Source organism: Ranitomeya imitator, chromosome 5 (assembly GCF_032444005.1).
Source record: "Ranitomeya imitator isolate aRanImi1 chromosome 5, aRanImi1.pri, whole genome shotgun sequence".
Taxonomy (NCBI): Eukaryota; Metazoa; Chordata; class Amphibia; order Anura; family Dendrobatidae; genus Ranitomeya; species Ranitomeya imitator.
In genome coordinates this window covers 397,853,782-397,870,087 of record NC_091286.1, presented here as the reverse complement: position 1 = coordinate 397,870,087, position 16,306 = coordinate 397,853,782, and the positions used below count along the sequence as shown (strand labels likewise).

The following is a 16,306-nucleotide window of genomic DNA, read 5'->3' as shown; positions in this document are numbered from 1 at the left end:
ATAATGAATATTATATATAGCTTGGAAAAAAACCTTTCTGCAGGCAGGCACAGGCGGTGGCGCCTGCGCTGCAGCATGATCGTACATGAAATGTGCATATAGTTATTTTGTTTCATCCTATCCTTATATTCATAAAAAAATAGGTGTGAAAATGGCGCCAGCCGCACCAGCGCAGTATCAGCTATCAATGATCTGATAGCTGCTACTGCACAGGTGCCGGTGGTGCCATTTTGCTAGAGAAAAAAAAATTCCTCCTTCAAGATGGGCCACTGGCGCCATCTTGGAGGAGGATTTTTTTTCTCTAGTAAGCTGGCGCTTGCGCATTAGCTGCTATCAGATCACCGATAGCTGCTACTGCACAGGCACAGCTGGCACCATTTTGAAACTGATTTTTTTAATGAATATAAGGATAAGACCAAACAAAAGAATTATATGCGCATTACGTATGCGATCAGGCTGCAGTGCAGGTGCCACCGCCGGAGCCTGCCTGCAGAAGGTTTTTTTTCCAAGCTATATATAATATTAATTATGTAAATTAGGGGGCAGGTCACTGAGAGATCAGTGACCTGTCAGAAGCTAATCAGATGAATAGCTAATCAGTGCAGTACATGACAATCCCCCCTCTCAGGCCACCCCGGAGCACGAGCATATCATTAACTCAAAACTGAAAATAAAGATTAAACAACCATAAGACGGATTTCCTCAACCCAGGTATCATTGTAATCAGTACAGTGGCGCTGACCTGACACTGTGTGTAGGTTAGGCTACGTTCACATTGGCGTTCCACCAATGTGCGTCGCTGTTGCGCCGGCGACGCAGCGGCGACGCGCCCCTATGTTTAACATAGGGGACGCGTGCGTTGTTTTGGTGGCGTTTTTCGCCACGTGCGTCGTTTCCGACGCTAGCGTCGGACGCAAGAAAACGCTACATTGTAGCATTTTCTGTGCGTCCGATTTTCGTCAAAAACGACGCACGCGTCGCAAAACGCGCGCGTTTTTACGTGCGTCGCGCGTTGCGTCGCCGACGCAGGGCGGCGCAACGCTAGTGTGAACCTACCCTTACTTCGCACAATCCTGCCGACAGGTTCCCTTTAATTCCCCTCATAAACAATTGGAAAGCTGACTCGCCCCATCTTTCTGTTACACTGAAACACTTGCTCTGCCGATTTCTCCTGTGTTTTCTATGGAAAAACAGCTGCCAGAGTTTGTTGGCGGTGGCTTATGTCTAGAGAACAAAAGGATTGGACATGCTGGAGCCTTAACTCCTGTGACAATAATTTGCAGTGGGAACCCATAAACATTAGGCTGTTTGCTCAACCCATTTATATCCGTTGATACAGCCATCTTTAGTCTAATGTGTCTTAACTCTATCACTTTAATCTCTAATAACCTGTCTGTTCCTTCCTCCACATTAATATATAACCCAGACCCATTATATACAAACCTCAGACTGCACTGATACATAGTCACCCTTGCTATAGATGCTAGACCACCTTAATACAGACACAAGGCACACCTTTATATAGACCTCAAACTACATGTGCAGATACCTTTTTAATTTATGCATTTGACTACTCTACAAGCCACTACCCAAAGTATGGCAGTATGAAAGGTGTAGTGCTCAAAAGTTTTTCATTCCCTTTGAGACGTATGGGAGATCCTCCCTTACCTCCTATCTGGTAGCCTCCTGGGCAGCTGAGTCCAAATGTCACCATTGTTCGAAAGATGAACTGCACATTCTCCAAAATTAACCATGGCGTTTAAGGCGTTAAACATCCAGGATCGGTGTTATCCTCACATTTACAGATACATTCATTAATTTGAATATAATGGGCTTGTCAGTGAAAGAAAGTTATCATCTATTCACAGATCCAATGATGAACTTTGCCATGCTATTTTGTAGTGGGGAGGTTTGGTCATCCCACCACTGCTCCATTCATTCTCAATAGGGCTGCCCGAAAAAGCCGAGCTTGGCTGTCCCATATGGTTTGGAGTGCACATTATGCATGAACACTAACACTCCGTTCTAATAGGGGTAAAAGTTCCCTATTCTGCTGGTCAGTGAGGATCCGAGTGGTCGGACCCTCGCCAATCAACAAGTAATCACCAATCCAATGAACAGATAACTTCTTTCCACCGGAAAGCCGCTTTAATACCAATCATTTATTATGTGAAAGGCAGTATTATAGATGTTGTTTTTAAGTAAATTATATTATGGCTATTTTGTAAGTGCATTTTTAATACTTCAGTACCGGAAAAGTATAATCCTTATCTTTTGTTTCCTTGTCTTTACAGAGTCTCAATGCACATTGTGTGGTGAACTTGAAGGTGAGTGCACTGATTTCATCACTATCATATTGGTGATAGTAATCTGTCTAGAAACATTTGCTAATCCAATTGCCAGAGTCTCCAGTACATGACTAAGCAATTGAATTAAATTGAGTAAGAACAGTACACGCTTTAGGGTGCAGACTATCTTCCGGCTGTAGTATAAAGCATGGCAGCCTTCCTTCTGCCTTTCTGGTAACCCTGTAAGCAGACCATAATTCGTAATAGAAAGAGACAACATATGTATAGTTTTTTGTGCTCCGGGATTGAAGAAAATGTCTGTATTCCTTAATCTTTGATTCTTTAGTTATTGTGGAGTTCTACAAGGTCTATAAATGCAAATTCTTTTCATATGTCAGGCAAGTTTCATCCGTAATAATGAATCAGACAATTATTTTTCCTGCAGTAATTGCAATTTCCAAAATGCAAAGAAATACGTGTGCCATCCTCCCCTACATTTGTCCTTAGCTCAACTGATCCCGACATGTGTAGTGACAATGCTTTTCTGTAGTGATAATAGAAAAATCACGAGTTGTCTTTACCGTGAGTCTATGTTTGGTCTTGCAGTGGTTGGGATGTGAGTTGCAGCACGTCAAGGGTTTTCCTAGCATGTCAAGGCATTATATTGAATTGTAAAGACAGAAATTGAGGTCCTTAACCCAATTCAGGAAAAAGTAGGGCTGGATTATAACTAAAGTTTTTTAGCTGGTCTAAGAAAGGATAGCAGGAGGCTACATATTTACAAGAGTACTCAGGGATTTGCCATGTTCATGACTCTGATAGTGTAGAATTACGTTCACACTTCCGTTCAGGCATTTTGCTTATATGTTCAGCTTTTAGCAACAAACGGAATTAATCTCCTAAAAAAAAGTTCAGCACAATGCTCTTTTTTCTCCAATATAAAAATAGGCACAAAATGGACCCCATAATAATCAGTTTTGAACATTAATTCCATTTCTCTGTTGCGTTTTTTCCTGGGAATGGTTTTTGAATCACTCCCCCCCAAAAAAATACCTTGTTGCATTCCCCTATTACAGCTCCCCATGCACTGCAGCTTATGTCGCTGTCTTCTCTTCTACCTCGACTCGCAGTGGATGCAGCCATCACGATGCAGTGTCATCATCGCACCGCTCGATGTACCCTGCATAGCACCGGCCTATGGCAAGCCACTCTGCATGCTCTATCTCTTGCAGTTGAGCTGGTGGGAAGACACTTTCTATGATATCTCCCATACAGGGATTTCTGTTATTCCTTCCCCTTTTAGGACCCATAGGATAAGCAGCAGCAGCCTGGAGGACATTACACAGCAGTATTGAGCTGTGTGAATGTAAATCCAACTCTGGGTTGAGGTAAAAGACCTGTTATAAAGCTTATCATGATCACCCTTTCTCCCTCTGCTTGTTTACTTAGGCAGATCCTTACTCCTCATCCCTCCACCTCTTTCCATAGAGTATAATGGGCTGTGTGTCACATGATCCACAGTCCATCTTGTCTGAGCAAGACAGAGTTGAGTTTTTGCAATGCGGATAGTAAGTTAAGAAAGCAGACAGAGGGGCAAGAATGGTATACTTGATAAGCAGGGAATGAAGCACATTTCTCTGATAAGATATATTACAAAGTCACTTCTAATCACTTGTACAATTGATTTATGCAGAGTTTGTTGAAAATACAGTTTTAGTTTAATAATTCTATCCATATACCATCTACTATATAATTGTCAAAGGGTCATGTACGTTTTTCTGTCTGTCTGTCTTTCTGTCTGTCACGGGAATTCCGCGTCGCTGATTGGTCGCGGCCAGCTGCGACGGGCACAGTCCAGCCGCAAAATGGCCGCTCCCTACTCTCCTGCAGTCAGTGCCCCCTCCATGCTCCCCCCAGTTAGTGCCCACATAGCGTTAAAAGGACTGCCTTACACCGCTGCATAACACGGTGTAAGGCAGTCCATTAACGGTGCCATTAACCCTCTGTGTAACCAACTTTTTACTATTGATGCTGCCTATGCAGCATCAATAGTAAAAACATATAATGTTAAAAAAAATAAAAAAAATCATTATATACTCACCCTCCGACAGGTCCCGGATCCATCCCAGGCCTTTCCAGCTCCTCGCGCGCCACTCCGGTTGCAATAATGCATTGCGGCAATGACCAGAGATTACGTAGCAGTCTCGCGAGACCGCTACATCATCATGTGTTATTGCCGCTTGGGACCGGAGCTGCGCACGAGGAGCGGGAAAGGCCTGGGATGGATCCAGGGGCCGTCGGGGGGTGAGTATATAACTATTTTTTATTTTCATTCTTTTTGTAACAGGGATATGGTGAACACATTGCTATATACTGCGTGGGCTGTGTTATATACTGCGTGGGCAGTGTTATATACTGCGATGGCTGTGTTATATAGTACGTCGGCTGTTTAATATAATACGTGGCTGTTTAATATACTACGTGGCTGTTTAATATACTATGTGGCTGTTTAATATACTACGTGGCTGTGCTATATACTACGTGGCTGTGTAATGTACTGCGTGGCCTGTGTTATATACTGTGTCGGCTGTGTAATATACTATGTGGCTGTGCTATATACTACGTGGACTATGCAATATACTATGTGGCTGTGCAATATACTACATGGCTGTGCAATATACTACGTGGCTGTGCAATATACTTCGCGGCTGTGCACTATGCTACTTGGCTGTGCTATATACTACGTGGGACTATGTGGGCTGTGTTATATACTGCATGGGCTGTGTTATATACTACGTCGCTGTGCTATATACTACATCGGCTGTGCAATATACTACGTGGGCTGTGTAATATATTACGTGGCTGTCATATACTGCGTGGGCTGTGCTATATACTGCGTGGGCTGTGTTATATACTGTGTCGGCTGTGCAATATACTACGTGGCTGTGCTATATACTACGTGGCTGTGTAATATACTACGCGGCTGTGTAATATACTACGTGGGCTGTGCAATATACTACGTGGACTGTGCAATATACTTCGTGGACTGTGCAATATACTATGTGGCTGTGCAATATAATACATGGCTGTGCAATAGACTACGTGGGCTGTTCAATATACTATGTGGCTGTGCAATATACTACGTGGGCTGTGTTATATACTACGTGGCTGTGTTATACACTAAGTGGACTGCGTTATACACTACGTGGGCTGTGTTATATACTGTGTGGGCTGTTATATACTACGTCGCTGTGCTATATACTACTTGGGCTGTGTAATATACTACGTGGCTGTGTAATATACTGCGTGGGCTGTGCAATATACTACGTCGCTGTGCTATATACTACGTGGCTGTGCTATATACTACGTGAGCTGTGCAGTATACTACGTGGCTGTGCAATATACTATGTGGGCTGTGCAATATACTACGTGGCTTTGCAATATATTATGTGGGCTGTGCAATATACTACATGGCTGTGCAATATACTACGTGGCTGTGCAATGTACTACATGGGCTGTTCAATATACTACGTGGGCTGTGCTACATACTACGTGGCTGTGCAATATACTGCGTGGGCTGTGTTATATAACGCGTGGCTGTGTTATACACTACGTGGGCTGTGTAATATACTGCGTGGGCTGTTACATACTACGTGGCTGTTATATGCTATGTGGGCTGCTTCATACTACGTGGCTGTGCTATATACTACGTGGCTGTGCTATATACTACTTGACCGGCCGCGAACCATCAGCGACAGGCGCACTCCGGCTGCAAATTGGCACGAGATTTGAACCATGCTTCGCTAATTGGCCAAATTCTGTGTGTTCATTGTATTATTCTAAAATCTTCATAAATAAACTACATACATATTCTAGAATACCCGATGCATTACAATCGGGCCACCATCTAGTGTTATAATATATTCGCAATATTCAGTGTTAGCTGGTTCATATAATTTCAAATATGGGATCCTCATTGTTAGGTTGCCATTATTTATGTTAATGTTTCATTATGCAAAAACCTTGTACTGTCCTAATGCTGATTTTAATAGGTACCACAGCATGTATGATAATAAGTAGGGTTGAGCGAAACGGGTCGTTCATTTTCAAAAGTCGCCGACTTTTGGCAAAGTCGGGTTTCATGAAACCCGATCCGACCCCTGTGCGGGGTCGGCCATGCGGTACGCGACTTTCGCGCCAAAGTCGCGTTTCAATGACGCGAAAAGCGCCATTTCTCAGCCAATGAAGGTAAACGCAGAGTGTGGGCAGCGTGATGACATAGGTCCTGGTCCCCACCATCTTAGAGAAGGGCATTGCAGTGATTGGCTTGCTGTCTGCGGCGTCACAGGGGCTATAAAGGGGCGTTCCCGCCGACCGCCATGTTACTGCTGCTGATCTGAGCTTAGGGAGAGGTTGCTGCCGCTTCGTCAGAAGCAGGGATAGCGTTAGGCAGGGTCCATTAACCACCAAACCGCTTGTGCTGTAGCGATTTCCACTGCCCAACACCACCTTCGGTGTGCAGGGACAGTGGAAGCTACATTTTTTTTTTTTCCCCTCAGCGCTGTAGCTCATTGGGCTGCCCTAGAAGGCTCCCTGATAGCTGCATTGCTGTGTGTACGCCGCTGTGCAAACCAACTGCTTTTTTCAAAGCACAAATCCTCTTGTTCCTTCCTTTCTGCACAGCTATCTTTTTTGTTTGTCCACACTTTTTATTTAATTTGTGCATCAGTCCACTCCTTATTGCTGCCTGCCATACCTGGCTGAGATTACTGCAGGGAGATAGTAATTGTTGGACACTCCCTGTTTTTTTTTTTTTTTTATTTATTTTTTTTTGTGGGAGATTAAGATTGACATTTCTGCTAGAGTGCCATCCCTGTGTGTGCCATCTCTCACTCAGTGGGCCATAGAAAGCCTATTTATTTTTTTGCTTGATTTGGGTTATAAAATCTACCTGAATAAAATCACTACATCAATCAGTGGGAGAAAAATATTGGCCTCAGGGCTTGTGTGCCACTCTTGACTCCTGTGTGTGCCATCTCTCAGTCAGTGGGCCATAGAAAGCCTATTTATTTTTTTGCTTGATTTGGGTTCTAAAATCTACCTGAAAAAATCACTACATCAATCAGTGGGAGAAAAATATTGGCCTCAGGGCTTGTGTGCCACTCCTGACTCCTGTGTGCACCATCACTCACTCAGTGGGCCATAGAAAGCCCATTTTTTTTTTTTTTTGCTTTATTTGGGTTCTAAATTCTACCTGAAAAAATCAATAAATCAATCAGTGGGAGATTAATATTGGCCTTTGGGCTTGTGTGCCAGTCCTAAGCGTGCCATCTCTCTCTCTCAGATAGTGGGCCATAGAAAGCCTATTTATTATTTTTTTTATTGGGTTTATAAATTTTCCCTGGAACAAAAAAAAAAAAGTGGGAGATTAATATTGGCCTCTGGGCTTGTGTGCCAGTCCTGAGCGTGCCATCTCTCTCTCTCAGATAGTGGGCCATAGAAAGCCTATTTATTATTTTTTTTATTGGGTTTATAAATTTTCCCTGGAACAAAAAAAAAAAAAGTGGGAGATTAATATTGGCCTCTGGGCTTGTGTGCCAGTCCTGAGCGTGCCATCTCTCTCACAAATAGTGGGCCATAGAAAGCCTATTTTTTTTATTTTTTTGGTTTTATAAATTTTCCCTGAAAAAAAAAAGGGAGATTAATATTGGCCTTTGGGCTTGTGTGCCAGTCCTAAGCGTGCCATCTCTCTCTCTCAGATAGTGGGCCATAGAAAGCCTATTTATTATTTTTTTTATTGGGTTTATAAATTTTCCCTGGAACAAAAAAAAAAAGTGGGAGATTAATATTGGCCTCTGGGCTTGTGTGCCAGTCCTGAGCGTGCCATCTCTCTCACAAATAGTGGGCCATAGAAAGCCTATTTATTTTTTTTTTTTTGGTTTTATAAATTCTCCCTGAAAAAAAAAAGGGAGATTAATATTGGCCTTTGGGCTTGTGTGCCAGTCCTAAGCGTGCCATCTCTCTCTCTCTCTCAGATAGTGGGCCATAGAAAGCCTTTTTATTATTTTTTTTATTGGGTTTATAAATTTTCCCTGGAACAAAAAAAAAAAAGTGGGAGATTAATATTGGCCTCTGGGCTTGTGTGCCAGTCCTGAGCGTGCCATCTCTATCACAAATAGTGGGCCATAGAAAGCCTATTTATTTTTTTCCTTGATTTGGGTTCTAAAATCTACCTGAAAAAATCACTACATCAATCAGTGGGAGAAAAATATTGGCCTCAGGGCTTGTGTGCCACTCCTGACTCCTGTGTGCATTATCACTCACTCAGTGGGCCATAGAAAGCCCATTTTTTTTTTTTTGCTTTATTTGGGTTCTAAATTCTACCTGAAAAAATCAATAAATCAATCAGTGGGAGATTAATATTGGCCTTTGGGCTTGTGTGCCAGTCCTAAACGTGCCATCTCTCTCTCTCAGATAGTGGGCCATAGAAAGCCTATTTATTATTTTTTTTATTGGGTTTATAAATTTTCCCTGGAACAAAAAAAAAAGTGGGAGATTAATATTGGCCTCTGGGCTTGTGTGCCAGTCCTGAGCGTGCCATCTCTCTCACAAATAGTGGGCCATAGAAAGCCTATTTATTTATTTTTTTTTGGTTTTATAAATTCTCCCTGAAAAAAAAAGGGAGATTAATATTGGCCTTTGGGCTTGTGTGCCAGTCCTAAGCGTGCCATCTCTCTCTCTCAGATAGTGGGCCATAGAAAGCCTATTTTTTTTTTTTTTTATTGGGTTTATAAATTTTCCCTGAAAAAAAAATAAAAAGTGGGAGATTAATATTGGCCTCTGGGCTTGTGTGCCAGTCCTGAGCGTGCCATCTCTCTCACAAATAGTGGGCCATAGAAAGCCTATTTATGTTTTTGGTTGATTTGGGTTCTAAATTCTACCTGAAAAAATCAATAAATCAATCAGTGGGAGATAAATATTGGCCTCTGGGCTTGTGTGCCACTCCTGACTCCTGTGTGCGTCATCTCTCACTCAGTGGGCCATAGAAAGCCTTTTTTTGTTTTAATTGTTTTCTAAATTCTCCCTGAAAAAATCATTTTATTTTATTTGGTTTCTAAATTCTTCCTGAAAAAATCATTTTATTCTATTATTTTTTTTTCCTAAAGTCTCCCTGAAAAAAAAAAAAAAATCAAATCAGTGGGAGATTAATATTTACATTTGTGCTTCAGTGACAGTCCTGCGTGTGTGGCATCTCTCTCATTTGTTGCCACCAACAACAGAGTGTGTAACATTGTGCCTGATTTTCGTTGTGGTCTCACTCACCTGTAAAGGGGTAGCTAAATCATACTGAAGTTATAGCTCACCGTGTAAGTTGTGTGACAGCAACAAATACCGTTAGTTTGTTTACGTTTTTAAAACAATGAGGAAGTCTGGTGGAAGAGGTCGTGGCCGGGGGCGTTCATTGTCAGCTGGTAATGAGGGTAGTGGTGGAGCATCAGCTGGTCGTGGGAAAAAAAATATTGCACCTAAGTCTGGAGCTGTGGAGCCAGGTTCGTCGTCTGGCTACACAAGGCCTCGAACGCTCCCTTTTCTGGGAGTAGGAAAACCGCTTTTAAAGCCGGAGCAGCAAGAGCAAGTTTTGGCTTATCTTGCTGACTCAGCCTCTAGCTCTTTTGCCTCCTCTCGTGAAACTGGTAAATGTCAAAGCAGCGCGTCGTTAGTGGATGTTCACGGTCAGGGACAAGTCGCTTCCTTGTCCTCTTCAGCAAAAACAACAACAGAGAAGAATGCAGCAGGCGACACAACGGGTTACTCCATGGAGCTCTTTACACATACCGTCCCTGGCTTAGAAAGTGAAGCAGTTAACAGTCCATGCCCATTACAAGTTGAATCTGACATGGAGTGCACTGATGCACAGCCACAGCCAGACTACTATGCTGGTCCTTTGACTCAGACCACAACATTGCCCTCGCAGGGTAATGATCAAGAATCAGACCCTGATGAGACTATGTTGCCCCATCACGAACGCTATACCACCGACCGAAACGGTGACACAGACGAAGTTGCACACGAGCTACAAGAAGAGGTAATAGATGACCCAGTTCTTGACCCCGATTGGCAGCCATTGGGGGAACAGGGTGCAGGCGGCAGCAGTTCTGAAGCGGAGGAGGAGGGGCCGCAGCAGGCATCAACATCGCAACAGGTTCCATCTGCCGGGCCCGTATCTTGCCCAAAACGCGTGGCAAAGCCAAAACCTGTTGGAGGACAGCGTGGCCATCCGGTTAAAGCTCAGTCTGCAATGCCTGAAAAGGTATCCGATGCTAGAAAGAGTGCAGTCTGGCATTTTTTTAAACAACATCCAATTGATCAGCGCAAAGTCATCTGTCAAAAATGTTCAATTACCTTAAGCAGAGGACAGAATCTGAAAAGTCTCAATACAAGTTGCATGCATAGACATTTAACCACCATGCATTTGCAAGCCTGGACTAACTACCAAATGTCCCTTAAGGTTGTAGCACCCTCGGCCAATGAAGCTAGTCAGCAACGCAACATCCCTTCCGGCAGTGTAGGGCCACCATTTTCCGCACCACCTGCAGTATCTGTGCAGGTTTCTTTGCCAGGCCAAAGCAGTTAGGGTCAGGAAATCACCAGTTTCGTAGTAGGAAACACTGCATCTAGGGCACCGGCGGCAACAATACCATCTCCCACCATCTCTCAGTCTGCCATGTCCACCGGCACCCCCGCTAGTTCCACGATCTCCAGCTCTCCAGTCCAGCTCACCCTACATGAGACTATGGTTAGAAAAAGGAAGTACTTAGCCTCGCATCCGCGTACACAGGGTTTGAACGCCCACATAGCTAGACTTATCTCGTTAGAGATGATGCCCTACCGGTTAGTTGAAAGCGAAGCTTTCAAAGCCCTGATGGACTACGCTGTACCACGCTACGAGCTACCCAGTCGACACTTTTTTTCCAGAAAAGCCATCCCAGCCCTCCACCAGCATGTTAAAGAGCGCATCGTCCATGCACTCAGGCAATCTGTGAGCACAAAGGTGCACCTGACAACAGATGCATGGACCAGTAGGCATGGCCAGGGACGTTACGTGTCCATCACGGCACACTGGGTGAATGTTGTGGATGCAGGGTCCACAGGGGACAGCAAGTTTGGGACAGTTCTGCCTAGCCCACGGTCTAGGAAACAGTTGGCTGTAGCCGTTCGCACCCCCTCCTCCTCCTCTTCGTCCTTCTGCAGAAGCGAGAGCTCGTCCACAGACCGCAGTCGCACAACCACTCCATCCGCAGCTGCCACTGTTGCACACCAGGTCTCCCATTATGGGGCAGCTACTGGCAAACGTCAGCAGGCTGTATTGGCTATGAAGTGTTTGGGCGACAACAGACACACCGCGGAAGTTCTGTCCGAGTTCTTGCAGAAAGAAACGCAGTCGTGGCTGGGCACTGTAGATCTTGAGGCAGGCAAGGTAGTGAGTGATAACGGAAGGAATTTCATGGCTGCCATCTCCCTTTCCCAACTGAAACACATTCCTTGCCTGGCTCACACCTTAAACCTGGTGGTGCAGTGCTTCCTGAAAAGTTATCCGGGGTTATCCGACCTGCTCCTCAAAGTGCGTGGACTTTGCTCACATATCCGCCGTTCGCCCGTACACTCCAGCCGTATGCAGACCTATCAGCGTTCTTTGAACCTTCCCCAGCATCGCCTAATCATAGACGTTGCAACAAGGTGGAACTCAACACTGCACATGCTTCAGAGACTGTGCGAACAGAGGCGGGCTGTTATGTTTTTGTGGGAGGATACACATACACGGGCAGGCAGTAGGATTGCAGACATGGAGTTGTCAGGTGTGCAGTGGTCGAAGATTCAAGACATGTGTCAAGTCCTTCAGTGTTTTGAGGAATGCACACGGCTGGTTAGTGCAGACAACGCCATAATAAGCATGAGCATCCCCCTAATGCGTCTGCTGATGCAAAGTTTGACGCACATAAAGGATCAGGCGTCTGCAGCAGAGGAAGAGGAAAGCCTTGATGACAGTCAGCCATTGTCTGGCCAGGGCAGTGTACAGGACGAGTTAGCGGGCGAAGAGGAGGAGGAGGACGAGGAGGATGATGGGGATGATTATATTTTTAATGAGGAAGCTTTTCCGGGGCCACTGGAAATTGGTGGCGCGGCAAGGCCGGGTTCTGGTTTTTGGAGGGACACAAGTGACGTGGATTTGCCAGAAACTGCCCCTCAACCAAGCACAACCGCAGATTTGAGAACTGGAACTTTGGCCCACATGGCGGATTATGCCTTACGTATCCTCAAAAGGGACACACGCATAACTAAAATGATGAACGATGACGATTACTGGTTGGCCTGCCTCCTTGATCCTCGCTATAAAGGCAAATTGCAAACTATAATGCCACATGAGAACTTGGAACTAATATTAGCAACCAAACAATCAACTCTTGTTGACCGTTTGCTTCTGGCATTCCCTGCACACAGCGCCCGTGATCGTTCTCACACGAGCTGCAGGGGCCAGCAGACCAGAGTAGTTAGAGGGGCAGAAATCAGAAGTGGCGTTGGCCAGAGGGGTTTTCTGACCAGGTTGTGGAGTGATTTTGCTATGACCGCAGACAGGACAGGTACTGCAGCATCAATTCAAAGTGACAGGAGACAACATTTGTCCAGTATGGTTACAAACTATTTTTCATCCCTTATCGATGTTCTCCCTCAACCGTCATTCCCATTTGATTACTGGGCATCAAAATTAGACACCTGGCCAGAATTGGCAGAATATGCATTGCAGGAGCTTGCTTGCCTGGCAGCTAGTGTCCTATCAGAAAGAGTATTCAGTGCTGCAGGTTCAATACTAACAGAAAAAAGGACTCGTCTGGCTACCCAAAATGTAGATGATCTAACCTTCATTAAAATGAACCACAACTGGATTTCGAAATCTTTTGCCCCACCTTGCCCGGCTGACACCTAGCTTTCCTATGAAAAGGTCTTGCCTGTGGACTATTCTGAATGCCTTTTCCAATCTCGTAATTTTCAGCACCTGATTGTCCAGCATACGACATGTTTACACCTCACTAAATGGCCAAACTCCCCACACGGGGCCGTGGTATCGACACTTGGCGACAGCACCCGTGAGAGTGCTGTTTGTCTGAAGAGGTGGGTGTGCCCGCTTTTGGTCGACGGCACTGCCACTGGGTCCCTCCTAGTACAATAAAGTGTCTCTGGCGGTGGTGGTGCGCACCCAACGTCAGACACACCGTTGTAATATGAGGGGCCCTGGGCCTGTACCGCCGGCCACAAGACAGTTCCCCCCCCCCCAGCTCAAACAGTGCTCTACCACTTGCAAAATTATCTCACAGCTCCACCAATGTTTAGTCTATGCGCTGACATCCTTCAATGCCTGCCACTGACAATACCATTGTATTGACATTTTTGTTATGTTAGGCCTTCGAAGCCTGTCTGCGGTCACTCCTTCCACTATGCCTCCACTGACCACACCACTGCTGCCCGTGTACCCCTGGAACCAATTTAAAATTGCCTACAGCCAGCCCAATTTTTTTATTTTAGGCCTTCGATGCCTGTCTGCGGTCACTCCTTCCACTAGGCCTCCACTGACCACACCACTGCTGCCCGTGTACCCCTGGAACCAATTTAAAATTGCCTACAGCCATGTGTTATTATTTTAGGCCTTCGATGCCTGTCTGCGGTCACTCCTTCCACTAGGCCTCCACTGACCACACCACTGCTGCCCGTGTACCCCTGGAACCAATTTAAAATTGCCTACAGCCATGTGTTATTATTTTAGGCCTTCGATGCCTGTCTGCGGTCACTCCTTACAATATGCCTCCACTGACCACACCACTGCTGCCCGTGTACCCCTGGAACCAATTTAAAATTGCCTACAGCCAGCCCAATTTTTTTATTTTAGACCTTCGATGCCTGTCTGCGGTCCGTTCTTTCTACTACTACTACACTGACCAGGCCACTGCTGCCCGTGTACCCCTGGAACCAATTTAAAATTGCCTACAGCCATGTGTTATTATTTTAGGCCTTCGATGCCTGTCTGCGGTCACTCCTTCCACTAGGCCTCCACTGACCACACCACTGCTGCCCGTGGACCCCTGGAACCTATTTTTAATTGCATAGAGCATCCTTTTTTTAATAGTAGGCGTACAAAGTCTGTCTGCGGTCCACTATTGAAATTGTCCTCCACTGCCCAGAGCACTGCTGCTTGTGTACCCCTGTAACTTTTTTAAGCTGCAGTGAGCCACATTTTTGGGTTAAGTCCTACTACCTGTGTCTGTCTGCGCCACTCAATTCAGCTGTGTTCCTTTGAAAAAAGCTGAGTGTCAATAGTCTTGTTTTCAGCCTCTAGGAATTTTAAAACTGCATTGGGGGTACAACTTTGGTAAGGCCTACTAACGGTGTCTGCCTCCCCAAGGTGTGCCCCAGGTTTCCTCGCCATTGCTTTGATCTTAATGCTCTCGTTTAGTAGTTGTTGGAAACTACACTGCATTAGGCCTACAAATTTGGTATGGGGTGTAGAGAGATGGTGTGTTCCACTCCAAGGTGTTCTCCAGGTTGCCTTTCCTGAGCTTCGATCTTCCGGCTCTCGTTTAGTAGTTCTTGGAAACTACACTGCATTAGGCCTACAAATTGGGTATGGGGTGTAGAGAGATGGTGTGTTCCACTCCAAGGTGTTCTCCAGGTTGCCTTTCCTGAGCTTCGATCTTCCGGCTCTCGTTTAGTAGTTGTTGGAAACTACGCTGCATTAGGCCTACAAATTGGGTATGGGGTGTAGAGAGATGGTGTGTTCCACTCCAAGGTGTTCTCCAGGTTGCCTTTCCTGAGCTTCGATCTTCCGGCTCTCGTTTAGTAGTTGTTGGAAACTACGCTGCATTAGGCCTACAAATTGGGTATGGGGTGTAGAGAGATGGTGTGTTCCACTCCAAGGTGTTCTCCAGGTTGCCTTTCCTGAGCTTCGATCTTCCGGCTCTCGTTTAGTAGTTCTTGGAAACTACACTGCATTAGGCCTACAAATTGGGTATGGGGTGTAGAGAGATGGTGTGTTCCACTCCAAGGTGTTCTCCAGGTTGCCTTTCCTGAGCTTCGATCTTCCGGCTCTCGTTTAGTAGTTGTTGGAAACTACGCTGCATTAGGCCTACAAATTGGGTATGGGGTGTAGAGAGATGGTGTGTTCCACTCCAAGGTGTTCTCCAGGTTTCCTCGCCAATGCTTCGATCTTCATGCTCTCGTTTAGTAGTTGTTGGAAACTACACTGCATTAGGCCTACAAATTGGGTATGGGGTGTAGAGAGATGGTGTGTTCCACTCCAAGGTGTTCTCCAGGTTGCCTTTCCTGAGCTTCGATCTTCCGGCTCTCGTTTAGTAGTTGTTGGAAACTACGCTGCATTAGGCCTACAAATTGGGTATGGGGTGTAGAGAGATGGTGTGTTCCACTCCAAGGTGTTCTCGAGGTTGCCTTTCCTGAGCTTCGATCTTCCGGCTCTCGTTTAGTAGTTCTTGGAAACTACACTGCATTAGGCCTACAAATTGGGTATGGGGTGTAGAGAGATGGTGTGTTCCACTCCAAGGTGTTCTCCAGGTTGCCTTTCCTGAGCTTCGATCTTCATGCTCTCGTTTAGTAGTTCTTGGAAACTACACTGCATTAGGCCTACAAATTGGGTATGGGGTGTAGAGAGATGGTGTGTTCCACTCCAAGGTGTTCTCCAGGTTGCCTTTCCTGAGCTTCGATCTTCCGGCTCTCGTTTAGTAGTTGTTGGAAACTACGCTGCATTAGGCCTACAAATTGGGTATGGGGTGTAGAGAGATGGTGTGTTACACTCCAAGGTGTTCTCCAGGTTGCCTTTCCTGAACTTCTATCTTCAGGCTCTCATTAAATTGTGGTTAAACGGAACAACTGCATTTGGCGTACTAGTTGGTTTGGGGCCTACTATCGGTGTCTGCCACTCCTTGCTGTTCTCCTGGTTTCCTGTCCTGACATTC

At 45.4% G+C, this 16,306-nt stretch overlaps 1 protein-coding gene across 2 annotated transcripts in view; it reads left to right on the top strand.

The window, feature by feature from the left end:
- The window catches only part of DLGAP2 (DLG associated protein 2), a 927,399-nt gene that overhangs the window by 253,744 nt on the left and 657,349 nt on the right, over nucleotides 1–16,306 (top strand). For both annotated transcript variants that reach the window (XM_069726918.1, XM_069726917.1), the window contains exon 2: nucleotides 2,295–2,327. The gene's annotated coding sequence lies outside the window, so the exon portion shown is untranslated. The remainder of the gene's footprint in view (nucleotides 1–2,294; nucleotides 2,328–16,306) is intronic.